General features: G+C 48.6%; 8 non-coding genes across 8 annotated transcripts; 3 read left to right on the top strand and 5 right to left on the bottom strand.

The window, feature by feature from the left end:
- Positions 1 to 2002: 2002 nt before the first annotated feature.
- On the top strand, positions 2003 to 2074 carry TRNAC-GCA. Its single transcript has one exon. It is a non-coding gene; the product is annotated as a tRNA-Cys (tRNA).
- Positions 2075 to 5072: 2998 nt separating this feature from the next.
- TRNAC-GCA lies at positions 5073 to 5144 on the bottom strand. Its single transcript has one exon. It is a non-coding gene; the product is annotated as a tRNA-Cys (tRNA).
- A 2170-nt stretch (positions 5145 to 7314) lies between these two features.
- TRNAC-GCA lies at positions 7315 to 7386 on the top strand. Its single transcript has one exon. It is a non-coding gene; the product is annotated as a tRNA-Cys (tRNA).
- Positions 7387 to 10237: 2851 nt separating this feature from the next.
- TRNAC-GCA lies at positions 10238 to 10309 on the bottom strand. Its single transcript has one exon. It is a non-coding gene; the product is annotated as a tRNA-Cys (tRNA).
- Positions 10310 to 14338: 4029 nt separating this feature from the next.
- TRNAC-GCA lies at positions 14339 to 14410 on the bottom strand. Its single transcript has one exon. It is a non-coding gene; the product is annotated as a tRNA-Cys (tRNA).
- Positions 14411 to 18127: 3717 nt separating this feature from the next.
- On the bottom strand, positions 18128 to 18199 carry TRNAC-GCA. Its single transcript has one exon. It is a non-coding gene; the product is annotated as a tRNA-Cys (tRNA).
- A 3426-nt stretch (positions 18200 to 21625) lies between these two features.
- On the bottom strand, positions 21626 to 21697 carry TRNAC-GCA. Its single transcript has one exon. It is a non-coding gene; the product is annotated as a tRNA-Cys (tRNA).
- A 767-nt stretch (positions 21698 to 22464) lies between these two features.
- Positions 22465 to 22536, top strand: TRNAC-GCA. The gene has a single exon. It is a non-coding gene; the product is annotated as a tRNA-Cys (tRNA).
- Positions 22537 to 27645: the final 5109 nt, after the last annotated feature.

The raw sequence follows: 27645 nt of genomic DNA, 5'->3' as shown, positions 1-27645 counted from the left end.
TATTTGGCAAATCTATTCCAAGCTATATACTTAAGAGTGCACATACATAAAAGGAGGTTCATACCAACATTTCTCTTAATAGTTCCCAACTGGAGACAGCTCGAGTGCCCATCAGCAATAGCACAGATAAATAAATCATGGAACAGTCACACACTGGAATGCTAAACAGGAATCAAAAAGAACACATGACTGTCATGGTGGCCAAACATGGTGAGTCTTAGAAACCCGAGGTTGGGTGAGAGAAGCCAGACTCAAAAGAATAAATCCAAGAACAGGAAAAACTAATCCATGACGAAGGAATGGTGGTTATCTTTGGGGAGAGGGGGCAGTTGGGAAGGGGTGCAAAGTAACCCTGTAAGTGCTAGAAATTTTCTGTCTTGATTTGGGTGGTGGTTTTGGATGAGCGTGTATGTCAGCTCTCATTGAGCTGTACGTTTAGAATTCGTGTGCTTTGCATAAATCACACTTCAACAGGAAGTAAGTGAAAACAAGTTAATTGCATCTTTCATTTCGAGAATGTCTTGATTAGTTTTTCAGATATATGTGATCATTTCTGAGTCTTCTGCTCCTCAGTTTCAATCTCATTTCTCTCTTTTAAGATGCTCGTTGATTTATTCAAATGTCAAAGTTGGAGTCTTTGCAGGTCCAAGTCCAATGTTTCCTATTCCGTCGACTCTCACGGATATTAGCTAGTTTCCTCGTGCATTTTTAAATTTGCTCAGCGAACAGCGACATAGAGCTTCCTAAGTGCCAGTCCTGATTCAAGTATTTTATGTGGACTAACTCATTTGATCTACCCACCCGTCCATCAAGTATATGCTATTATCATTTCACAGCTTATGCAGTGAGGCATAGAGAGGGGAAGTAACCGGCCAGAAGGTGCACAGCTGGGGCAGGACTTGGAGCAAGGCTCTCTGCCTTCAGAGTTGAGGCCCTGGGCCTCCAGGCAAGGCTGCTTCTCGCACACTTGGGTTTGTTAAAACCGGGGTTCTTGCTGGCACTCAGTCTCTAGCCTCTGGGGAGTTCTGAGCTCTTGCAGGTTCACGAATCTTTCCATTTGACCTAGCAGTCAGCCCTCTTGGGCAGAAACAAGAAATCCTGGGGACATTAGCATCATGGTAGAAATCAGTGTAGAGATGAGAGTTTCTGCAGCCTTCTGGCCAGGAGAGGAAAAGAGAAGCTTCCAGCAGACTTCTGAGGAGATTGCCAGGTGTCCAGGCTGGTGGGTAGGAGGGGGAAATGCCAGTAGTGGAGAGAGACAGTTTGCAGAAGAGAGTTTGACAGCTCCCATGATAGCAGTGGGGACAGGGACTTGGGATGGCTGGCGATGCAACGATGCAAATCAAAGTAAGTTTATCTCTTGGACAGGATCAGGCATAGCCCACAGATCAGAATGCTGCCAGGTCAAACGGGGTTCTTCTCCAGTAACATTTCTTGGTCCTCGAATTACATTAGCATGGGTCTGTTGGTGCTTTTGGGGATGCCTAACTCTTCCGCCATCTACTTCTGACCACTTCTTGGAGTGGGTCATTCTCCGTCTATACTAACTGAAGAAGGAGTTGCTGGGAGGATCACCTTGTGTCCCAGACTGTGATTTGGTAGAGAGTACCCTGAACCAAATGTCAGCCCATGAGGGTGGTGAGGGTCAGGCCCTCGTGACATGGGTTTGGACAGACACTCAATCATGTTAAGTTTCTGGTTTTCAGGTTCTGACCAGGACAGGCATGGGGATCTTCCTCCCCATGCCATTCCAGCAGCCATCATCGAAGCTTCTCCAGGCTCCTACCTGCCCCTAGGGGCTGTAGGCCAGGAGGACACAGGCTGGGGGCTTTTGGGGAGGGAGCCCATTGCCTGGTATGCAGCATGTTGGTGCATTTTTCACCCAAGCAGGCCAGGCAGTTCCCAAGAGAGGTCCTTCTGAAGGCGTTACTCATCACTGTACAGGTAGTCTGGGTGTGGCTACACAGGTGAAGAATATTAATTAAGTCATCCCATAGCAGGAGGGGGTATAGCTCAGGGGTAGAGCATTTGACTGCAGATCAAGAGGTCCCCAGTTCAAATCTGGGTGCCCCCTATTTATTCCTAATTTAAATTGATGCTGCATTTTTAAAAACTTCCTCTTCCTTATTAGACGTCAATGTGAAGTCATTTTCCCCTGAAACCATCCAGTGGTGGAGCTTACTACCATAGTTGCTCCGTCTGCCCAGGTCCTTGCATTCTGGGTCTCCTCTGATTCATCCCTAAGTGGGCATCATCAGTGATCTGATGTGAACAGTATCCTCCAGGGACAGTCGCTGTCTCTGCCTTTGTGTCCTCAGGGCTCCCCCTTCTCAATTCAGGCATTCTGTGAATGCGGTGGATGGAGTCTTCTCTTTCCAAGCCAAAGGGCTGGGATCTGTGGCTCCGATATTCACGTGCATGTTGAGGAACTACTGAAGACGACCGTATGTCTTCTTCAAGCTTTACAAGTAAACTTCTGCATAAGGGACCGGTGAATTATACCATCCATCTCCGAACTAGAGAGCATAATGACTTTCTGTGGTTTGGAAAAGGAGCAGCTGGGCATGTGCGTAGACAATCTCAGAGTTCACTCTGAGTTCCGAGATACAGCACGGAATTCACAAGTGATTTCTATGACGTCTTACACCAATCATCGTTTATGACCTTTCTCCCAACTCCCTAAAATACGTTTCACCACCCTCTAGGCTTTGATCAACAGCAGAATTCTACACTTTTGATGGGCTAAAAACAGGTTCTCATAATAAATTATTTGACAGCAAGAAAGCTTCAATCCCTTTACACAGGTCGGCGGGAAAAGGCAGCAGAGAAGCTACTGTGGTCGGATTTTGTCTAACTCGGTCATCTGGCCCAGAGCTCTCTGTCTGACACCCCAGGTTGCAAATATTCTCTATCCTGAGTTCTGTTATCAGCATTACAGCATGAGGGCCTGAAAAAACAAAACTTCTTTTATCCTCAGGGATGTGCTTTGGAGTTTCCCTTTCATTGAAGCTGATTCTTTTTTGTTAGAGAAAGACTCGAATTTCTGACTTAGTGCTTATTTTTCCAGTTCCATAAACACTTGGAACTTTGGCTGAGAGCCGGGTGGCCTGTTCCTTTCCTGTCCCTGCCCTCCCACGACACCTTCTGATACTGAAAATGACGTCTGGTGGCAGCCTCCGTCCATTTCCTCCCCATGGGGCCTTCCATAATTGTGTAGGAGCTGTTTCTGTTTCTTGCCCTTCCCAAGGGCTCCCTAGTGGCCTCCACCCCCTGATTTAGCCCTTTCCCTCTTATGGGAGAGAGCCTGTGTATATGAGGCCATGTATATGATTTTCATTGCTAAGCTGGGGCCGATCCCTTCCTCAGTTGTCTTGCTCCAAGTGTGAATATGAAAACCTTTCTCTACCTTTGGAAATGTCATCCTTTGACTTTGTTGTGAGTCTCTGCTGGCCTAGGAGTCGAGCTTTCTCCTCATTATTTTCAGACTCCTATACAGTCTGTATGCCTGTTGGGAGCGCCCTCCCTACACCCTTGGCACAGGATACTTGGGTCCTAGAGGCCTCTGGGGAGGCTGACAGATCAGGGTGGAGAAGGCAAGTGTGGAAGAGGGCGGTGTGTGGCTGAGGGGCTGTGCTCTGCTGGGGTCCCCAGAGGACAGTGAGCTAGCCCTTTGCTCTTAGAACTACCGAGGACATCACGCATCCTAGCTGAGTGGACAGTGGACTCTTGCTGTGTGAAACCACAGAGACAGTGCTGGAGGGGAGGGGGCAGAAATGAGAAATTCTTGCAACCACCATAGGGCAGAAGTGGAGGGGGAAGGACAGACCAGGAGGGGCTTGGGGTTTGGGGCCAACAGGAGTCTAGGCTTCCATAGAGGGAAATATAAAATGACCATCTTTATCTCTTGTAATGATTTTTGCCTCAAAAACTATTTGTCTGGTATTAATATAGCTACCTGATATATAGTTGTCATAATTACATCTCTTTCTGTCCTTTTATTTTTATATATTTATATATTTAATGTATTTATAATAATACTAAAATATTTATAAACTATTTTAATATTTTTGATATATTTTTATATTTAATATATTTATGTTTTCTACCTCTCTCTTGTGAATATCCTTTAGTTGTTCTTTTTTTATTATCCATTTACATTCTTTGTCTTTTTACTGTGGTATTTTATACATTTATATTTAATGTTAATACGGATAACAGTTTGGTTTAAATTGTCTATCTTCTTTGTCCTTCAAGTTCCAGGTTCTTTTGCTCTCTTTTCCTGTCTTCTTTTGGCACCTATAGGAAGAGACCCCGGATGTTGAGAGATGAGATCCCTGCACCGTGGAATGGAACTGGTAAAAATCCGCAGGAGTCCACGGAGCTAACAGATTTCTCTTGATGATAGGATCACAGAAAAGATGGTGAGTGTGGGGCTGACAGACCCTGGAACCAGAGTGTACACAAGGGAACCAGCGACTTTGTCTGCTATTGAGAGTGACCTAGACTCCTGGCATTGGCTTTTGCCTAGAATAAAAACCAAGGAGCTAGAGAATGAAATCATTAGCACTTTTCCTGTGCTGAGCTGGGTGAGGACATGTGTCTCTAGGGGACAGCAATTTTCTCACTGTCCACAAAAGGTGGACTCATGGAGATGCAGAACCTGACCACAGCTCCAATAAAGCCACACCCCTCCCCATAGCAGACACCTGACTCCTTTGTTTCAATTACAGTCTCATTAGGGACATGCTTCCCTCCCCCTCTTCTGCCCCTTATTCCAGCACAAGATGCTACCCCTGCTTAACAGACAGGACAAAAGAAGCAAGACGGCAGATCCTTGGTTTCCTGCCATAGGACAGCAACACTGATGACCGGGACACTGATGATGCCCACTTAGGGATGAATCAGAGGAGACCCAGAATGCAAGGACCTGGGCAGACGGAGCAACTATGGTAGTAAGCTCCACCACTGGATGGTTTCAGGGGAAAATGACTTCACATTGACATCTAATAAAGAAGAGGAAGTTTTTAAAAAGGCAGTATCAAATGCAACATCAATTTAAATTAGGAATAAATAGGGGGCACCCAGATTTGAACTGGGGACCTCTTGATCTGCAGTCAAATGCTCTACCCCTGAGCTATACCCCCTCCTGCTATGGGATGACTTAATTAATATTCTTCACCTGTGTAGCCACACCCAGACTACCTGTACAGTGATGAGTAACGCCTTCAGAAGGACCTCTCTTGGGAACTGCCTGGCCTGCTTGGGTGAAAATGCACCAACATGCTGCATACCAGGCATTGGGCTCCCTCCGAGGGAGGAATCAGGATGTGTGCAGCTGCGGAAGGCAGGAAAGGAAAGAATATTTGTAGTGCTTTCTCTCAGTTGTTTTTAGCCACTCAGTACCTGCAAGGCTGGAGTGTGAAGGCATGTGGGTTATTATTATGTGTGTGAATTGGAAAATCAAAGAATCCCCCCCTTCGTTGGCAGTAGTTGTTTGGTTTATTTTCTCCCACAGGAGATGATATATATATTTTACAGATATGCTATGTGTAATATATAACACATACATAAATATAAAAATTTATATTTAGGGGCGCCTGGGTGGCTCAGTGGATTAGGCCTCTGCCTTCGGCTCAGGTCATGATCTCAGGGTCCTGGGATCGAGCCCCACATCCGGCTCTCTGCTCCGCAGGGAGCCTGCTTCCTCCTCTCTCTCTGCCTGCCTCTCTGTCTACTTGTGATCTCTCTCTCTGTCAAATAAATAAAATAAAATCTTTAAAAAAAATTTATATTTAAATATATATTTTTAGGGCTGCCTAGGTGGTGCCGTTGGTTGTGCACCCGACTTGGTTCTGGCTCAGGTTGTGATCTCTGGGGAGGGGGATCAAGCCCCGCATCAGGCTCCCTGCTCAGCAGGGAGTCAGCTTGAGAGTCTCTCTCCCTCTCCCTCTGCCGCTCCCCATCTCTCTCTCAAAAAATTTTTTTATATATAAAAATTTAATGTGTGTTTATATGTAAATACCTTTGTATGTGTGTATAGTCTTTTTTTAAGAAGATTTTGTTTATTTATTTATTTGAAAGAGAAACAGAGACAGAGCATGAGCAGGGGGCAGGGGTAGAGGGAGAGGGACAAGCAGACCCCCAGTGAGCAGGGGGCCCTACGAGGGGCTCCATCTTAGCACTTGGAGATCATGATCTGGACCGCAGTCAGGCGCTTAGCTGACTGGGCCACCCAGGCGTTCCTTAGCATATAACGATATATTTACATGGTATGTTTCTAAAGGTCCAAATGAGTTCACATCATACATATGCCAGGCAACTTGCCTTTGGCCCTTAATGATATTGTTTAAGCGTCTTTCCAAGATCGTACTCTGGACCTCTGTTATCTGTTTCTGTTGCATCACACCCCATTCTGTGACGGCTTTGTGACCTACTCCCCGTCAGTGAAGAGTTAGGTGGTTCCCATTTTATTGTTAATGCACAAAAAGGTAAAAGCTGTAACGAGTGTCCACAGATGCAGATCTCTGTGCACTCACCTGAGTATTTCTGACGGATAAATCCCCAGGAGTGGAACTCTCCTAGAGTATAATTTCTCCTCAGTACCTTTTTTTTTTTTTTTTTAAACAAAGGCCACAAGCTCAACATGGAAAACTTGAAAGATAAATAAAAATGCAGAAAAAAAGCTGAGATCATCTATAATGTCTCTCACACTGTTTTGTAACCTGCCTTTTCACATGACATATTATCACAGATGTCTTAAAAAAAAAAAAAAGACTTTATTTATTTATTTGAGAGAGAGCGAGCATGAGCTGGGCTGGGGGGAAGAGGAGGGGCAGAGGGAGAGACAGAATCCCCCTGAGCAGGGAGCCCAATCCCAGGACCCCGGCATCCTGATCTGAGCCGAAGGCAGACGCCTAACAGACCGAGCCACCCAGGTGCCCCTTATGGACGTTCTTCTGTGTTATTAAGTAACCTTTGGACATGGGCTCTGAACCTTCCCTCAGCACAGGGAAGGCGCTGTCACCTGGCCACAGTTATGTCACCGTCCCAGGGTCCCTGACATGCTCAACAGCCCTTAATGGCTGAAGAGAGTGATCGGGATGGTTTTAAAGCTCTGCCCACCTGTAAAGGTCAACAAGGTGACTGGGGGTGTCCTCAGGCAGGTGCATATAGTAGAGAGGCGGGAAGAGGGAAGACTGGGTTCCCCCACAAGGAAGACACGAGCCGAGAGCAGCAGAGCTGCTGTCCAGCAAAACTGAACCGTGATGTAGCAACACAGGTAAAAGGTGTGACTTAGAGTGCTCCATCAGTTGAGGGGGTATAGCTCAGGGGCAGAGCATTTGACTGCAGATCAAGAGGTCCCCGGTTCAAATCCGGGTGCCCCCTTTACAAGCTTTTACTCCCAAGTGGGCTCTTTTCTCTCTGTCCTTGGTGTAGAGTCATGGGCTCCAGCGAGGGAACGAGAGCTAGAGCTGCATTCTAAAAATCAGTAAGAACAAGAATGGTTAAAGATCATCTGTCCTTAAAAGCTCACCTCACACTGACGGGAAGATATCCGACCTCTGTCATTAATTCCAGAACTCCTTCACACACTGATGTAGCCCCGCATGTCTAGTGAGCCTCCGAGACCTGCTCTGGGGCAGGTGGAAGGCATTCCTGTCCACCATGTCCTTCTGCACCACCCTCTGCCTATGCCAGCCACCCACGGCCAAGGACGTCGGTGTCAAACAGGGCTATGTCAGTGGAGGGCTCTGAGCTTCTCTAAGGCCAAGGGTCCTCCTCTGGACGGCCTGTCATGACCCCTGGCGTGGGAGATGGTAAGAGCCTTGGCATGTGCTTTCATGGAAATACAGCTTCCAGGCTCCTGGTCAGGCTCCCTGGATCTGTGCCCCCTTGGGCATGGGGCCAAGGGACTCTATTTTTAACAAGCTCATGGGATGTTCCCAGTGGAAAGTCAGAATTGGAAACCACCAATTTTCTTTGGTGCCCCATGTTACAGGCTTGAAAAGAGGCCATAATTAAGAGATGTGCCCAAGCACACACCTGATTAATCATAGGGTTGGGGCCAGATCCCACATGGCTGGTCTTGGGTTCTTTCCACTTCCCTAACCTGGGACAGGATGCGACGGGGTCCACTGCCTTCAGCTGCTTTCCCCTCCCCATAGCTGAGACTGCCTGGGCTGGAGGAGAGGCCTTCCCTAATAATGACCCCAATGATGCCCACCGCATGTCCAGTATAAACCAGATGAGCTCACAGTGGCTGTAGTCAGCCTGTAGTCAGGTCTCTCCCCCTGAGCCAGAGCTCCCTTCACGTTGTATCCTGGTTGACACCACTTCATGGTTGTGGCCTCGCCCAGGGAGGGACCCTCCCAGGACCCGGTAGTTTCTGTTTATTCCTGCAGGCCCCATGTCCTGGCTGACTCACCCTCTTCCTTCCCCTTTCCCACTGACCCCTCACTTCAGTGTCCTGAAGCCCCCCTGTCCTGCCCAACCCCTCCCCTCCTTCTGTCTCTTGCTGGCACACTTTCTTGCTCCCCCTCCTTCCCTCATCACCCCACTTCTTCTTGGGCTCCTTTGTTCTGACCCCTCCTCCCTTCTCCCCCAGCTTCCCCTGTTTGACCACTGGCTGGATGGTGCTTCCTTTCCCCCTTCCTCATCCCAAGGCCAAATTCTGGGGCTGAGCCTGGGGGAGGCATTTGGCCAGGAGGGCTGACGCCCCACTCCTGGTGAGCAGCCCCATCTGCCTTGAAAGGCCTCATGTCTGGGGCTCAGCACATCTGGAGGGGCAGGGATGGGGTTTAACTCTGCCTGTTTGGGGGTAAAAGCCCCAAAGCTTTCTGAACTGGCATGGGGACTCTTACTTTGCTGGCTGAAGCCCCTGACTAAGAGTCAGACCACACCCCCTCTCCCCAGCAGGGACCCCATACTGTCCCCTCCTGGAGCCACAGGCTCTGTGGGTTCCAAAGCACAAAGATTCTGATGGGCCGGAAAGCTGCCCACTGGGCGTTTTCCATTTGCAGAGTGAGTGGACAGCTTCTGCATTCGGTGGGCAGGGGCGGGGAAGCAGACCCTCTGAGAGCAGTTCCATCAGCCCGGATATAAGAGGAAATCTGGAGGCATTGGTGGCATTTGGAGCTGGGATTGATTTCTCCATATCCTCTCCTAAATGTCCTTTACAGTTTGGGGAGGACTATTCTTTCCTGATAAAGGCCCCAGCGCTCACCCAAGAGACCAAGGAGGCTCCCAGTTTCGGAGAATTTAGCACCGGCTGGATTCAAGTTTGCCTTGAGTTCGGCGCTGCCACGGGGTGCCTTGGGCAGATTTTCTCGGCACGGTCATCGGAAGCCCCGTGTGTCCTTTCTGAGGGCTGGATATAGAAGCTGGACCTCTGAGCTGGTCGTTCCTGGCGTGTTAGAATCAGCCACCGGGGTCTTCCTCTCCACGGCCATTTCAGCTGACAGCCGGCAACGAGGCATTTGGCTGTTTGCGTCTGTTAGCCCTGGTCTGCCAGCTTTCCAGCCAGGAGGGACCAACCGCTCTTCTGCCTTCAGTACAGGAGGTCTGGAGGTTAACCCTTCATTCCCTCACACTGCTTCCCTCAGGATCAGTTACTCTGAGCACCAGTTCCCGTAGCCAGGCACGCACACAGGTGCGAGCCCAGAATGTGCCTCTGTTTGATGGAAACAGACTAGATGGTCGCTGGCAGCCTTTCAGGAGCCCATGGCGCTGGAGGGAGGGTGGGAAGGTCAGGCTCCAAGGGACCCCAGGGACCCCCATCACGGCCGGAGCCACAGCAGAGCACCACGCGGGGCAGGAAGCCCTGTGGCCCCAGGGGGCGCTGGATGAACCACCAGCTCTGCTGAGGAGCCAGAGGTCTAGACCCTGGAATGAAGCTCCCTGTGGAACTGCTGAGCCGGGCCGCCAGACAGAGTGGGGTGGGGGGGGGAGCAGCACCAGCACACCTGATGGGCAGAGCAGGTTGCGGAGCTGGGCTTTCCACCAAGACCCACTATTTTGGGTTGGGGTTCCGGGGCTGGGCAGAGAATAGCAGAACACCCCATCTGCAGCCACCGAGAGGGTCCGGCCAGCACAGCACGGTGGGCTTTGGCGGTGGAGCCCATCTGAGTCTGTGAGAAACACAGGAGGTGAAACTGAGGGGTCCTGGTCCGTCTCTTCTCTCCGAGGTTTCAATGCCGGGGAGACAACCGCTGTTGTAGGGGGTAAAAGTAAGTATAGTAGGGGGCACCTGGATTTGAACCAGGGACCTCTTGATCTGCAGTCAAATGCTCTACCCCTGAGCTATCCCCCCTCCTGCTTATAAGTGTCTAATAAGCACTCTACTCCTGCAAAGCCCCCACCCTGACCGTCACCTTGAGATGAGTTCTTGGCAGTGATCTCCATCCTACACCCCCAGAAGCATGTCCTACCTGCTACGCCCACCCCTGCCTCTTGCCTCTACTTAGAACCAGTGTTCTTCCTACGCTCAGCCCCTGGGGGTAGGCACTGGCCTGGAAAACATTGAAGATTGCCACTAGAACATTCTGGACTCATCTAGAAGAACAGGACTCAGAAATGGCTGCTCAACAGATCCTCTGAGGTTAGGGTTGGGGCGGGCTGGGAAAAGTCAAAGTTCTTGGGCCGCACCTGGGAAGCCCTAAACCAGACTCTCTGGGAAGGGGACAAGGGACAACGGGAGTTTCTAACAAGCTCCTGATGATTTCGGAGCGATCGATTTACTTTGTGCCCTGCATGGCATAGATCTGGAAAACAAAAACAAAGACAGTCACTAAAATCATGCCCCCAAACTTGGTTTAATGACGAGTTACCACTAGGATCTGTGTGTATGATTAAACGTCTCTTTGCGCTAAACTGGGCAGATGAACTGCCCCCTTCATCTCTCTTCTTTTGTCCCCTTATTCTGTTTGTTGCCTCTTTCCCTGTGTGGGACAGACGGTGTAACCGAAAGAGAGGGTGGAAAGCGTGGAAAGGCCGTGAGGTGGGAATGAGAGATTCATGGTCATCGGAGCCCAGACCCAGGACAGGGTGACTGCAGATGTGTGGTCAGAAGAAGAGGAAGGGCCACCAGGTGAGGCATAGACTTGAACTTGAAGGGACTACTTGATATGCGGTCAGATGCCCTTCCCCCGGAACCCTGCCCACTTATCGGTTTGGGCGTTGCTGATGGGCCCCGTGTCGCCTGTGAGCCATTGTGCACTGTAACTCCTCATCTCTAGGGAACTAGGGGGAACTGACTGACTAACCCGCACCAGATGGACCTCTGTCTGACTCTGAACTTTCTCTGTCCTTCTCCAGAGACTGCTAGAAATCTTCCCTGCCCTGCCCACAGCACGGCCACCTCCGTAGTCTCCTCGGGGAACACGAATCACCCTTTACACTGTAGTCGCTAAAGTAGGTATCCTAAGAGCCTTTTTTAAATCGGCATGAAAAAGTAATCAACTCCTTTTATTGTTAAACACATCATAGAAGAATAGTTTCTTCTTTGTAAGAAAGTGATATGCAAATTATAAACATGTTATCTCTGAAATGACCTATTTGCTTTTCTCCACACAAGTTAGTTTTGCTTAAAAAAAAAAAAAGGCAACAACCTCAATCATCTCTGTCCCTTAAAAAAGGGAAGGTTTTATCCTGAAAAGAGACTGATTCCAACAAGATTCGAAATGGGCTAGTGGAGATGGGTCCCAGCTGCCCCCTGATCCCACCTGCTCTCTTCCTGATTATGTTGAACCAAGGACCCTATGTCCAGGCTGGTGATCTCAGAGCACGGGGACATCCAGATTCAGGATATCTGATGTCATTTTGGTGGCTCCAATGGTGTTCTTATTTGGAACAGTTTTTGCATTTCTGTAGAACTAGATGGATTTTTCTTACAAAGCTTCTGTACCTCATCCACCAGGCCAGTCCACGGATATCATCATGCCTCATTCCGATGGCTAGAAAGCAAGAAGAAGGTGAAGGCAGTTTTATCAGCTGGTCTTTTTCAGCAAATTGTCTTTTTTAATTTCAGAAAAGAACTCATTGGAAATACATCACAGAATTGCTAGGAAGCAGAAGATAAGGCTCAGGAAGGGCATGGCCACGTCGACTCATGGCAAGAGGCCAGAGTGGAATTCCATCCACATGACCCAGAACCAGCTACTCTGGGCGCTTTGTCTCTTGTCCGTGGCTGGAATCCCGAGGAGAACATCTACATGAGATGCCTGCCTACCTCCAAGGTATAGAAGGTCCTAGGCTTCCGTTCTACCAGCCTGCATCCACGGAAAGCTGGGATGTTATTAGGAAGGGAGATGGGTGTTGGGAAGCCAGAAACAATTCCTACACGTCCTCAACACCAGTTTTTATGGAAACATTTTTTAAAAGATTTTATTTATTTATTTGACAGACAGAGATTACAAGCAGACAGAGAGGCAGGCAGAGAGAGGAAGGGAAGCAGGCTCCCTGCTGAGCAGAGAGCCCGATGTGGGGCTCAATCCCCGGACCCTGGGATCATGACCTGAGCTGAAGACAGAGGCTTTAACCCACTGAGCCACCCAGGTGCCCCTATGGAAACATTTGCACCAGCAAATATACAGGAATGACCAAGGAAATGGTTGTTGTCACATCTGAACATGTGAGAGAAGGGAGCTTTAGGAGTTCAGGGTTTTCCTGTTCTCTGTCTTCTGCTGAGGCGTCTGCTAAATATCCCCTTGACTAAGGAACAGGGCTGTTTCTCTTCCTACAAACTCAACTCATTATTGAATAAAAAGCAGAAAGGCTAGACCATCATATACATTCAAATGGGAGATGTCAAAGTGTGTGTGTGTGTGTGTGTGTGTGTGTCTATGTGTGTCCTCCAGTGGGAAATTTACTCCAAGAAGGGCTGGTACTCAAAGTATTTAGCCATTGCTACAGCATGGACACTGACCAATCAGAGAAGACATCGGCCATAAACAGCCATTAAATGCCCACCGGAAGGATAAGCTGCCTCCAATCCATTGGTCAGTTGAATCTGTGTGAATGATCAATCAGCTCATTGACCACTGAGAACCCATGGGTTCTCGGATTTCCAGCCCAGAAGAATCCCCTGGATTTCTACTTTCTTCTACCCCAAACACAGCAAGAAATCCTACATCCATCCCACTTTCTTTAAGGTCTTTTGCCTGCAACTGGCTCTAAATGTTGTATCAGCCAAGGCACATTGTTGCAGAGAGAGGAACTGGCTCTGGCTATGGGAAAAGATGAGACCATCCTTGTCTAGGTGGCAGGGAGCCCGCAGCACGGATGGGAAGGTTAGCGAGGCAGGGGCGATCCAAGGGGACTCTCCGCCTGCTGGGCTCTCGGCCAGCCATCAGGGAGCTGCTGGATGATGCCCGCGCTCCGCCAACCCTGGAATTTGTGTCACTCGGTCTGAGTGCAGTGTGAGTCAGGAGCACCTGTTTGGCCAGAAATACTATGGGGGGAAAAGGGAGAAAACAGCCTTCATTCTGCAGCCACACGCAGAGCCATTTTTTCCAGCAGGGCTCACATAATGGGGGAGCCTCGAAAGACGGAAAGAGGGTTCAAAGTTTGAGAGGGAAAAAGTTGGAATCAGGGACCTCTAGGGTGTCAATTAAGCACTTTTCTTCGTCTCATCTAATAAGCGTGTTTTAATTCTGAACTTTAATGCGGAGTCGAGTTATTAGTTATGGGCTGTCCCCATGCCTCGCCGTCCTGTGACCGTGCGGCCTGTCACCACACTACCATGGCCACATTCTCTTACCTCTGCACCCTGGCTACGCTCTGGGCTCTAAGCCCACCTCTTACAGTTCCCTCAGTCCTGGGCGGAAGGCACTAACTTGAAACATCATTGATGTTTACCACCAGAATGCTGTTTAAAATGACATAGTGTTGTAAGTTCCAAAATAATTTTCCAGCTACTTGGAATGCCTGGATGTTGCCATCGAATTTAGCGGGGGGGGGGGGGGGTGCCTTCCCAAAACAGAAGCTCCTCAGCCCTATAAATCCTAATTCCTACAGCTGATTTGTATTTTTGCTAAGGTCCCTAAGTAATTCTGGGGCAGACAGGCTGGGTAACTGCTGACCATAACGTAAACTGTAAGAAGTAAGAAACTTCTGACACACACACACATCATTAACGACATCACCGTGTGCTGCTCCCCAGAAGTCACTTGGGGAAACTGACACAGACCCAGGGAGGTTGCCCATGTAGGTGACTTTACAACGAGCAGGACCCTAAACGAGGTTACCTATTTGCACTTGGCAATAAGGTAAGACACCTGCAGGGAGCAGGACCCTAAACGAGGTTACCTATTTGCACTTGGCAATAAGGTAAGACACCTGCAGGGGGCACCTGGATTTGAACCAGGGACCTCTTGATCTGCAGTCAAATGCTCTACCCCTGAGCTATACCCCCTTGCTAGAGTCATGTTCATCTTTACTGTAGTTCACCTGCACTGCCACATCCAAGCAGTACACAGTGCACTGGACAGTCTATTCTCTTTTGGTCCACCTGTGAAACTGCCAAGCCCACCAGAAACTGGCTGGAGACCACCCTCTGGCCAGGAATTGGCCCTTCCATTCCCCAGAGACCCTCCCTTGTCCAACAGCGCTCTCCTACTCCGCAGCCACAACCCGAACTCCTTGGGTAAACTATAGTCTCCTCCCCTCCCCTCACTCAGTAGGTGGGAGGGGGAAGGGAGAGGAAGTATAAGAATCATGCCTGGATTAGCTACGTCCACAATGATATTTCATAACAAATCTTCCCCAAACTCAGACGCGTGCCACAATAAGCATTTATTTTCATGTTCATAGGTCTGCAAAATGCGTGGCAATCAGCGGATCTAGTCTGGGCTTGACCTGGGGACCCTGCTTCAAGCTGAGGGTCCATCTGGGCTTGGATCCTGGATGTGAATCGTACTCAGGTTTGCTCCAAGTCTGTTTATTCCTGGATCCAAGTCGGAAGAGTGGCAGCTCGCAGGGAAAGTTTTCCCCTGGGAATGGTGGAACTGCAAACAAATCCTGCCCAGCTATGCAAGCAGGTTTCAAGCCTCGGCTTGTGATCCAGGCGCTAACATCCCATCAGTGAAAGCGAGTCTCAGCACCCAGCCCGACATCAAGGGCGAGGAAATCTGTTCCGCTTCTATTGGGAGCATCTGGAAAGTCTTGTGGCAAAGGGCTCACACAGAATAAGTTCAGAACCGGGGCCAACATTTTAATCCACTGTGGTCTGCCCTCTTGTTCCTAATTACTTAATCTCTCCTGCACGTATAACATACTCAGCTTTATCCCAAGGCCCCCAAAGCCTCATTCAGTCCAAGTCCAGGATCTTATGATCTGCACTAGATCCAGAGGAAGCTTCTCTTGATTCAGAGACCTATAAACCTAAAAAACGAATTACCTATCACTCACACACCCAATATCCAATGATGGTACAGGAACAGACTTCAGGGCGCTAAACCCTTTTACATTCAAAGACTGGTCACGATGGGAAACACATGGTCATAGAAACTGGCTCACAGAAATCAAAATGCTAGGCAAACGTGGCCATGTTCCTCTCTTACCTTTTGTTCCAGCCAGAGCCCCCTTCTGGATCCCAGTGTCAGTATTTGTCAGGCTTTTCACACTAATATTGTCTAACAAACCACCCCCAAACTCAGTATGATTAGCTTCCGGTTCTGCTGTGTCTCGACAGCTCCCTGTCCCCACTGTCCTGGCTGAGTCTGAGGAGTCTTCCTTTTCCTTCAGCGTTCTCTGCAATTTTTGAAGGGATCATTGGAAAATATGTCCTTTTTGGTGGCTGAGCATTCTTCCCAACTTGCTTCCCCCTGTAGAATGCTGGAAGCGCAGGTCCTTTTACTTCCCAGTGTTCGTTTCTTTTCGTCCAGGCTAGTAACGCTCTGGACAATGCAGTTCTCTCAAGCAACATGTGGATTTTCTATTTATTTGACTCCCTGGGCCAAAAGCTACATGATCACAATTCTTTTCAACACTTGCTGTCCCTCCAGCTCAAGGATAAGTATTGGGGCATATTCTGGGTCTATGATTGCATTAAGCTCGATTTGGTTTGAGGCTATGTCTTACGGGAAGGCTCTGGAGTTAGTCTTTTTCCTAAAGTGATGTAATAACGGCCTCACCTTTCTTTTGGAGCGGATGGTTTCATTTTTTTGACCATGCAGTTCCAAGCTACCTAGATTGCCTCTAAATTCTGACTGCAAACGAGAAGTTCTCTTCTGAACTCAAATCTTTCTCTGTGGGACCTTATCGAAAACAGCCTATAATCGCTCAGGTATTCAATATTTTTCCTTGAAACATCCTATCCCACACACTACAAGTTCAAGGACATTTTCTGCCTTCCAGGTTATGGTGAGCCTCTGATCGCCCTGTCGGTAATTGTTTCCCATTTCCTCAGCTGATTCTGACAGTTCTCTGGCACCCGTTGCTTCACTGCGAAGGCATGCCCTGTACTTTAGGCCTTTATATAGGAGGCGCCCCCTTCTGTATGTCAATTTTAGGATTTGCCAGTCCAATCCACAATAGTGTCGCAAAACAAGCTGCCCCCAACCGGTGACACACAACAATGGGCATTTACTGTCATGCCCACGGGGCAGAATATTGAAAGTGAATCACTTGATCTGGGCTGGCCTGGGCTGGGTAAGCCCGCTTCAAGCTGCGGGTCCAGCCGGCCTCGCTCTGCTGGATGAGCGGGGCTGGAGATGCGGCCGTGTGTGTTCATGCTGGGGTCCAGGAGGAAGGGGCAGCAGCTCGCAGGAGGAACACATCTCATGGCAATAAGAGAAGCCCCAGAGCACCTGGGTGGCTCAGTGGGTTAAGCCTCTGCTTTCGGCTCAGGTTGTGATTTCAGGGTCCTGGGATCGAGCCCCACATCGGGCTCTCTGCTCAGCGGGGAGCCTGCTTCCCCCTCTCTCTCTGCCTGCTGCTCTGCCTCCTTGTCATCTCTCTCTCCGTCCGTCAAATAAAATTAAAAAAAAAAAAAAAAAAAAAAAAAAGAGAAGCCCCAGAGGACAAACCTACCCTTGCAAGCTGATCTCAAGCCCCTAGCCTGCTCACACGCGCTAACATCCTGTTGCTCAAAACAAGTCACACGCACACAGCTACCGAGTTTTTGACTCTCCAGACTCAGGCCCCTATAAGCGCCCTGCGATAACCGACCGGTCTCTAGAGGCGTTTCTCCTGTAATGTGAACAGCTGTCAGTAGAGGGCGCTGGAGGGATGTTGCGGGAGAAAGGGGGCTTATCTCCCTAATTTCGGCTACGTGGTGGTGGTGGTGGTGGTGGTGGTGGAGGTTTTTTGTTGTTGTTTTCTCCATCCCCTTCCCCTTGGTCTCCGCTGCATGGTTGGTCAGAGGTGTGGGTGCGTGAGGACCTAGCCAGGCACCCAGGGAAAGGAGTCCCACCACCGCGATCTGGCAGCCCCAGCTGGGCCGGCGACCCCCACCCCACCCCCCCAGCCCCCGCGGGGCCCTCCCAACTCCGCCTACGCACCTGGGTGTGCGGGCCAGCCCCGCTCGTCTTGCCCCTCAGAGGTCTGGTCCCCGAGCCCTCCAGGCGCCTTTGCTGCGCGCTCCAGACCCCTCGCCTCCAGGTGCCTCTCCTGTGCCCAAGAGGTTTGCTTGCTGCTTGCCCGGAAACCGTGAACAGGTCAGGTTGCTGCAACCACACCTTCCCGACTTTGGGGAGGGGTACCCCTTCCAAATGTGTCCTTTGGGCTCCTCTCCCCTCGGATAACTTTGGAGTTTTCTTTGCACCTGTGTGGTTGCTCTTTTCACAACACAGTAATTCTTTATATTCAACTTTCCACTTAAGTTACTGTGTGGTTTTTGTCTCCTCCCTACGGTGGAGCCCAGAGCAATGGGGTGCAGAGCGCGCTCACCTCTGGGAGTGAAACGGAAAAGTCACCAGCAACAGCCACAGAAAGCGGGAGGTGAAGAATTGCAACCAATGGGTCAACCTGTCACTTCAATATGCCAGGGGACAAAAGCCACCCGAGACAGGGCCTGGGGGAAAGTGGCAGGGAGGGCGACAGGGCCTGGGGGAAAGTGGCAGGGAGGGCGCCCCATGACATTAAATGGATCGTGGTACCTCCGTGTTCGGCAATAAAGCAAAGGTCCAGCAGGGGGCACCCGGATTTGAACCGGGGACCTCTTGATCTGCAGTCAAATGCTCTACCCCTGAGCTATACCCCCTTCTGAGAGGTTGGGTTCTCTTTACATGACTTCACCTGTGACGCCGCACCCGAGCGTTCCAGAGCACCCCGCGAGTTCTAGTCGTTGCTGGTAGGCCTACGAAACCAGCAGGCCCAGCAGAACCTCACCAGAGACCACCCTGTGGTCAGGAGGCCGCCTTCCCGTTCCCGTCTGAACTGCAGGAGGCACCCGGTTTCGGCGGGACCCCGCCCCCCATCCTTCCTTCCTTCCCTCCTCCCTGAGCTCCACCTGCTCGGCTCCATGGGCCCCTGCCTGTGACCCCACCCTCACCTCTCCCTCCCTCCCAGCTCGCAGACCTTCACCAGTCCTTCCCACAAGGCATCAGAGCAGTAACCAAAGGGGAGGTTACCTGACATCAGAGACTGGTGAGGTTCACTTTGTGGAGACCACAGGGGACACTGGGCTATGCAGTGGGAGAGAGGGTAGAAAAGGGGGAGATTCCTTCCTCATTTCTGTGCAGCTTACCTACAGCATTCCTTTGTTGCACAGGTAATCTGCTTCACTTCAGAAACGTAACGTAAACTCAAAATAAGTATTCCAGGGAGAACAAAGCAGCGCCCCATCCAGGAGGCTTCTAACATAACCAGCTGGCTTCCACCTTGCTGGCTGCTTGCCCGGCCTCTAAAACACCATCTTTTTATTAGGGCATGTAATTGGAATGTTGGGCACCCTTCCCTGGCATGGCCAGGTTCGGGGGGGGGGGGCACACAATCCATTTGGTGGAGGGGCTCTTAGCCTCCATGCCTGAAGTGTTGACCTTTGTTTCTGAGTCCATTGAATAAGCGCCGAGTGGGTGCCACGATCTCACTCTTTTCTGATTAGTGTCCTATCTTTCACGCATGAGACAAGGATACTGTTCCTTTAACTGACACTGTAAGTCAATAACCCGCAGGATCAAACCCCACTTTTGGTTGGAGGCCTTTTCGGTTACTCGGGGTAAGAGATAAGTCTCTCTGCACTTGGCACCGGCTAGAGTAGAAGGTTTACATGTTTGAGTTTCATTTTCTTTGAGTTCCGGAGCCAACAGAATTAGCCGCTCTACAGCACAGTGCTTCTTGGTGTTCTACAGTAACTTAGTATATTGGGGCCTGGCCCTCCCTGGGCACTTCCTTCCAGATGACCCAGACAATAGTCAACTTCCCTGCTTGGTCACTGTGTCAATGACTGCCGGGTTCCAATTCCTGAATAACCGGCCAGATGGTCACTGCTTTTAGCCCCAACCAGACCAGAAAACCAACACCATGTTGCCCCCACTTCCTGCACCTGACTTCTAGTCTCAGTTTTCACACTGCCCGCATTCTGTCTCCCAAATAGAAACTGATCATGGCTAACTGAAGCAAACTAGGAAATGAATGGCACGAAGACAAAAATCTCAGACCACCCAAGGAAACCTAGCTATCTACATTCAGAAAACGGGCAGAATTAAAGCGTAGCCAGGGGGTCACGTGCCTTCGCCCCAAACAGCATCCTAGTTAGAGGGCTCGTGGTGCCCCCCACTTGCATGCTGGCTGCAGCCATCAGCCCCACCACCAATGTCAGAGCTCCCCTGGAATAAATGCCAGACTTCCTGCCTGTATGTCCCTCATTGCGTGTTCCAAGTCCCAATCACATGCGTGTGAGTGGCTAAGCTTAGGGAATTGCTGGGGTTGGTGGGAGGGCAAAGTCTGGTACTTTTGCCTTTGGTAGCACAGGGAGGTCCTGCTTTCCACCAGTCATGCACACCTGTGGATCCCCCCCAAGTGAAAAGGAATTTCAAATGTTGAGGGTGTAAAAAAGATAGTTGCATATGCCTCCTCAGGCCTCCTTCTCTTCCTCCTCTTCCTCCTCCTCTTCTTCCTCTTCCCATTCTTCTCCTCCTCCTCCTCCTCCTCCTTCTTCTCCTCCTCCTGCTTCTCCTTCTCCAGTGTAGTTAACATCCAGCATTTTATCAGTTTCAGATGTACAGTACAGTGATTCAACACTTTTCTATATTACTCAGTACTCGTCAAGATAAGTATACTCTCGGGGTGCCTGGGTGGCTCAGTGGGTTAAAGCCTCTGCCTTAGGCTCAGGTCATGATCTCAGCGTCCTGGGATGGAGCCCTGCATCGGGCTCCCTGCTCAGCAGGGAGCCTGCTTCCCCGCCCCCCTCTCTGCCTCTCTGCCTACTTGTAATCTCCATCTGTCAAATAAATAAAATCTTTAAAAAAAAAAAAAGATAAGTATACTCTCTTCCCTTCCTGCAGGAAGAGGCCGTTATCTGGAATGGCAACAAGTCTAAATAAATATGGCAGCAAGTCCACACGGTGGAATATTATTCAGCCATAAAAAGAAATGAGCTATCAAGCCACAAAAAGACATGGAGGGACCTGAGGTGCCTATAGCTAAGTGAAAGAATCTGATCTGGAAAGGCCTCATACAGTATGTTTCCAACTGGATAACATTCCGGAAAAGGCAAAACTAGGCACGGTAAATCCCGGTTGCCAGGGATTGGCAGGGAGGGGAGAGGAATGACTAGGTATAGCAGGCCAGATTTTCACAACATGGGACTATCCCTCTGATGCTAGTTAATTGTGGATACGTGACACTGTGCATTTGTCGAAACCCATAAAGCCGTAGGAACCTTCATGTAAACTCTAGGTGTCAGTTAATAATAATATGTCCATTGATGTTCGCTCACCAGTATTTACAAATGTAGCAATTAGTGCACGATCGTAACCACAGGGAAACGGGGGAGGGAGGAGAGTGCGGGGAGGGGGTATAAGAGAACTCTCCGTACTTTCTGCTCAGTTTTCCTGTCAACCTTCAACTGCTCTAGGAAATAAAGTCCACAACATACGTATTTTTAATGACAGCAGGTGGGGGGATCCCTGGATTAGGGATCAGAGACCACGTGATCCGTGTTCAAAGGACCCGCCCAGGAACCCCGGGCGCCTTTCCCCCAGCGGAACTCTAACACAGCAAATCGCCGACGCCTTCCGTGGGCTTGCCTGAGACCGGTGGGGCCTGCTGCACCTGGACGGACCCCTTGCCTACCAAGCCTCCTTCCGCACCTGGCAGCTTCTCTGGCCCCTGCCCAGTGCACCTGCTTTGAGAACCAGGCATGGTTAGGCCAAGCGCCATTTAGAATTGCCCGCGTAGTCCTCCCCGAGAGGGGCCTGTCAGATCACCTCGTGCGCATCCGGGTGGAGGGGGGCGGAGGAAGGGTGGAGGTGCGCCTTGGGGCTCCTGCATCCAGGTCCTCGGGGCTGACGCTCACGAGCAGCGCCAAACCTCCATTCTGGAGATTCTGGACCTTTTCCTCCCTCTTCCCCTTTCTGGAAGCTCAGCCCTCCAGAGGAGATCAGCCCAATTTTAAAATCCACCTAATAACACGTGGGGTGAAATTACTTGGGTGGCCCATGGACGACCAGGAAAGAAAACCAACAGGGGGCACCCGGATTTGAACCGGTGACCTCTTGATCTGCAGTCAAATGCTCTACCCCTGAGCTATACCCCCAACACACTCTGTGCTCCTGGAGCGAGCATCTTTTCACTGTGTTGCAACAGCTGGGTATCCTCCAATACACTAAGCGCCGTTCATTCCAGGTGAGCCTGCAGAGCCCCTCTGGCCATCAACCTCCCCTACAAGCTCCTCTACAGACTATATTTCAGCTGGACTGATTTTTTTTTCCCTCTTCTATGCGAAACTAGTTACCAGACATCCATTTTGTCCTGTGGGTCTATACTGTCTTTATTGCTTTATTATAATCGGGAAAACAGTCTTATTTTAAAAAAGTTGTATATTTAAATGAAAATACATACATAAATAAAATTAAATAGATCTAACAGGCAGCCCCACCCCCCAACATACACATATTTTAACTGATGGAAGATAGGGACAAGAGGAAGATAAAAGAGTTATTGGTTCAGTAACAGTGTTCTAAACCCAAAGTCAGGAAGAGTGGGTTCAGGCTCTGATCCCACCAATAAGGCTTTGTGTGGTGTAAGACTAGTAATCTCGAATGTCTGCCGCTGCCCATTGTGAATGGCACAGATTAGTGACTCTGCAGGCCCTTCCAGCTTTAAATGCTGGTGTCGGTGCTCTTCCAGAAAAAGCAGGAAGGCAAGCCCATTGTTTGCTCTGCATCAGAGAGAGGAAATGGTAGTGAGGGAGGCTTGGCAGCTTCCAGGAGGCCCAGCCAATGAACATTTGTCACAAATTTATAAGGGTGTTGGGTGTGGCTGCACAGGTTAAAGGTATTACTTACACCTACAGCCATGCCAGGGGGTATGGCTCAGGGGTAGAGCGTTTGACTGCAGATCAAGAGGTCCCTGGTTCAAATCCAGGTGCCCCCTGCTGTGTTTTTCTCTCTCTCTCTCTCTCTCTCTTTTTTTTTTTTTGTTCACTGGAGCTGATATAAAAGATTCTGCTCCTTTCTCTAATACTGAGCTTCAGGATACTGAGACTTCCCAAATCCGGGGGGGAGGGGAGTCAGGGGTAACTTAAAACCCTGTCACTCAGTACCACAGACCCAGAGTGACAGGTTCCCCCATCTCTGACTTCGTATTTCACTCACCATGGGTCTTGTTCTAGATGGGCTTAGGCTTACTTTTTCTACACGTTTTCGTTGCTCCACATCAGTAGTATGCTGCTAAATATTTTTATTTATTTATTTATTTTGCTGCTAAATATTTAAGAACCAGCTCTTTGGGGAAGGGCATTGCTGATTTTTGGTGTTTTGCAGTTTCGTGGTGCAAATAATCTCACTGCGGTCAATTTCAAGCTACAAACATAAGCTCGCCGAACATGGGGTGGGCGAGCCAGCTCTAGCACGCCACCGTCCCTAATCCATCTTCCCCAAAGAGGCATGGATGGGCTTTTTGACCCCTACTCCAGCCTCACAATGCTTTCTGACATCAGAGCAGTGGCTGACATCCATCCATTCAACCATGGAATCATCCATTCACTCAAGACGTCTTTGATTCCTACTCGATGCCAGACATAGGAAAGACAGAGCTGAGCAGGAACTGTCTGTGGTGGCTAAAACAGTCCAATGAAGAAATGGTGACATGAACGATAAGGACAGCTAGACAAAAGAGAGGGCTATTTTAAAATAAAAGGATTTCTGTTATCAGAAATATGTTAGACTAGATCATCTAAAAACTCCTTCTACCTCAAAACACCCAGAAGTGAAACATAAAATACCATTTTATCAAATGGCATCAAATATCCAATCATGAGTATAGCTGAGCTCTCATGACAACAAAGGATTATCTTGGGGGTGGGGTAGGGGATGAACTAAAGTTCTGACTCCAGGAATGTCTGTGGTTATGGTGGGACGGCGGAGGTGTTGAGTTTTCACAGCCATGTGGATCCAGGAGTCAGGTCTAGAGGCCGCTCCCAGATGTGAAGTCAGACTCCCAGAGAGCCGGACCATTAGTAAAAGGGTGGGTTGGTGAAACACTGGCACTAGGAGATAAGAGGTCTTTCTCTTTGGGTGGGTGGGACATCTCCCCTGAAAAGTCATAACCACAGGTCTATCTATCTTCACACTTGTTAGAATTTTGAATTTACACTACTTGGACAGTTCAGAAATTCCCCGAGCTAAAAGTTGACATAACAAGTATGCCTAGGCTAACAGTGGTTGTGGGGTGCCCAGAAGAAGCAGACACAAACTCTGAAGGGTACCTCTGCAAGCCAGGCCCCACAGAAGTCCTATGATGAAACCTGGCTTAAAATGGGTTCACAATTCAAAATAGTAAAATTAACAACCACAAGTGAAAACCATCAGACACAATAAAGAATGTCAGATAGGAGAAACATATAAGTAATATGAAGTAAGTGTGGTCAGAATTATTAAAGACATAAGAAATTGAATGTATGACAATATATGACTTTTTCAAAGAGGAAGCAGGCTCATGGAAGATGAAAAACACAATAATTGACATTAATAGTATAATAGTGGATTAGACAGAAAGATATTTGTGAATGAAATAGAACATAAATCTTAAAAAACACCAGGAATGAAGCACAAAGTTCTAAAAAAAAATTACAAAACAAAAAAAGAGTCACTAAGAGAGGTGCAGAATAGAATAGAGTTCTGATAAATGTCAAATACGAATTCTATAAGGATAAAATATAATGATATAATAGCTGATAAATTTCCAGACTTGTACAAAGACCTCAGATTAGTAATGAGTTCAAAAAAAAAAAAAAAATCCACACCTAGGCACATAGTAGTGCCTTCATAATACCACAGACAAAGGGATGATCTTAAAAGCAGTCAAACAGAAAAGACAAATCATATCCAAAGGAAGCATAATTAGAATTACAGCAGACTTTTCAACAAAAGAAATGATGAGTAGAAGACAATGGAATAAAGTATTCTGAGTGAAAGTATCTAACGTAAGTTAGATTTCTCTACTCAGTTCAACTGTCATTCAGAAGAGACAGAAATATAACTGAAAGCTTTTACTTCTTAGATATCCTTGCTGAAAGAATTTTAAAACGTGTAATTCCGAAAGAAAACTGAACCCAGAAAGAGGAGAAAGAGACAAGAGAAGAAGTGGTGAACAAAAATCCGAGTGAGTATATTGGTAACTATAAACAGCACTGATTATTATATAAGACAAAAGGATGAGTTGAGGAGGGCTTATAAATAAGATTTAACCAATGAGAACAATTATACAGAAGATAATACATTCAATGATGTGACTGGATTAATGCATTCAAGTTCTTCTTTGTGTGGAAGGAGGGTGGAAATACTAATTGTTAGACTATATCCAATCAGATATGTGTGGAACAATTTAAAAAGTAACTCCTAAAAGTATAGAAAAGGAAGAATAAATAATTTTCAAATTAGTAGAAAGAAGTGAATCAAGGGGAATTCTTCAAAGTGAATAAAGAAAAAGTAATCGATCCAATAGAATAGAAAGAAAGGCATAGAAAAAAATCAAAATCAATAGAAAGCACAAAATAGATGGTAGAAATGAATAAAAATATATTGCTAATCACAGTAAATGCAAATGGACTATTTGCTAATTGAGATAGAGATTCAACAACAAACTCTAGTTGTAGGCTCTTATAAAACACACTCCTGAAACATAAATATTCAGAAAGTTTGAAAGCGAAGGGATGGGAAAAGATACACCAAATGAACACTAACCGAAGGAAAGTTAGTTTCGCTGTATTGGTATCAGATAAAATGAATTACAGATTAGAAGTATTATTAGAGCAAAGAGTGTTACTTCATAATAATAAAATGAATTTTCCCAGGAAAATACAACTACCTACTTGTATACACAGTGTCAAAATATATAAAGCAAAAACTGTCAGAAATACAGGGAGAAATTGACAAACAGACAATAGATTTTAATACATCTTTCTTAGTAACTGATACATCAAAAGGCAAAAGGGGGTAAGATGGAGAGGACACAAATAACACAATCAATAATCTTGATTTAAGAGATGAAACTTTCCCATGTTTGCTTTGAAAGAGCTTAGATATTCTAATGTTGGTTGTAACTAGATCCCTACAACCAACATTAGAATATCTAAGCTCTTTCAAAGCAAACATGGGAAAGTTTCATTTATTACATACTTGATTACAAAGCAAATCTCGGAAAATCCTTAGCAAAAAGCAACATCATATAGTCTCTTACTACGAGGTAAAACTCAACAACAAAAAGAACTTTAAAAAGGACCCATACGTTTTGAAGCTAAAAAGTACTTTTAAATAACCTCATGGATAGAAAAAGAAAACATGAAAACGAGAAAACATTTTAAAATTGCAGCCACTTTCACATGGAGGAGTGGGTAGCACGATTGATCTTTAAGAGGACGCTGGCCAGTTTGCTTGGGGAAACTACAGCTGGCTAATTCACCAAAAGCCAACTCACAGAATGGCCCGGCGAAGCCAAATATGATGAAAATTAAGCCAGTGGATATCAATTCGCTGCAAGCCCATCTGAATTACTGAGAATTTTTAAAAAATCTATCTCCACTCCGGCTTTCGTTCCTGTTCAGAACTGCCAAATAAACACTTTAAATGGAATTTCAGACAATTCTCCGCAGTCATCTTGCAATGCAGATACAGAGGCGGGGTGGAGGGGGTGGGGTGCAGGAATGGGGTCAGAGGTACAAATAAAACTTTAGGGTAGAGGGGTGTAGAAGGTTTCTCAATCACTGGGAGAACTGGTCATTCAGCAATTTGGCTGTTGGTGAATTAATCTCAGCCACGGCTGACCTAGGGTCTCCAAATGGGGTCTAAGCCTGGACAGGTAGGGGGAGGTTGAGTCAAGATTCTGTATACCTCCAATAAAGGTGTGTCTTGGGTGGAGATATTACTTTTTCTAAATGAAGGGATTTTAAAGCTCAGGGATCCTGAGACCGACGGTGGGTGTGGGGAGGCACTGGGCGCAGGAAACGCTGGCGGGCGGGAGGAAGTCTACCGCAGCAGGAACGTGGGTCACAGGGCATAGGGAAGGCGCTGACCACAAGGCTCTATGGCCTTTAGGGATCCTGAGATCAGGTGCTGGGCTTGAAGCGTTCCTTTTCCCTGCCCTGAATCGCCTGTGGTGTCATTATTTCCTCCTACAGTCGGCTACACAGACACCCGCGACTCTTCGTGTCTGAAGGAGGGAGCCTGGCCGGTGCATGAAGCTGGGCAGTGACTGAGTGTCTCCCCCCACGCCTTTCCCGGAGGCCAGGCCAAGGATGTCAGCACTGTACCCCAGCGTCCTGGGAGGTGACCAGCAAGGCCAGCGGACACCCCCGGAAAGCCAGAGCTGCTTCAGGGACCAACACTGGGACTGCTGGGCGAAAATTCTCTTTCCCCAAATACTCCAGAGACCCTACCGGGGAGGGAAGCGGGGGTAGCGGGCTCCCCGGGCGGAGGGCCTCTCCGCTTCGCTGGACCCCTGCTTCCGCCTCGCAGAGCCCGTTCAGCTCCACACGCCCACCGCCCCTGAGCTGTTCTAACCCGGGCCGAGGCTCCTAGTCCTCAGCCCGATCCGCCCCCACCCCCAGCCCGCCGCGTCCGGACCCGGACGATGGAGGGGACCTCGCCTGGTTCACTCATCACACATTTATTTGAGGGTCTCCTACGTTCCAGGAGCTTCTGGGGTCACCTAAATCAACCCAATAGACCAGCACTCGGTCACACGAGACGTCATGACCCGGATCGATGCTCTGGTGAGCGAGGGAGCGGGCGGGCAGATCTGGGGATGCGCGGGGGTCTGGCAGCCCCTCGGACCGACCCCCGACCGCGGCCCGCGCAGTCTGGCCTGCAGCCTCCCCGCCCCCCCCCCATCTCGGCGGCCGTTTCTCCCCGCCCACCGCCCCGCGGCCTCGGCAATGGTCTGCATACGGGACGTGACCTCTGGGAGAGGCGGGTCCCGTTTCATCCGAGCATCTCCACCTGGCACTGAGGATGCGCTCAGTAAATGCGGGATGATGGATGGATG

This window comes from Meles meles, chromosome 10, assembly GCF_922984935.1.
Source record: "Meles meles chromosome 10, mMelMel3.1 paternal haplotype, whole genome shotgun sequence".
Taxonomy (NCBI): Eukaryota; Metazoa; Chordata; class Mammalia; order Carnivora; family Mustelidae; genus Meles; species Meles meles.
Note: the sequence above shows the minus strand (reverse complement) of the source record. Positions and strands in the feature narration are given on the sequence as shown.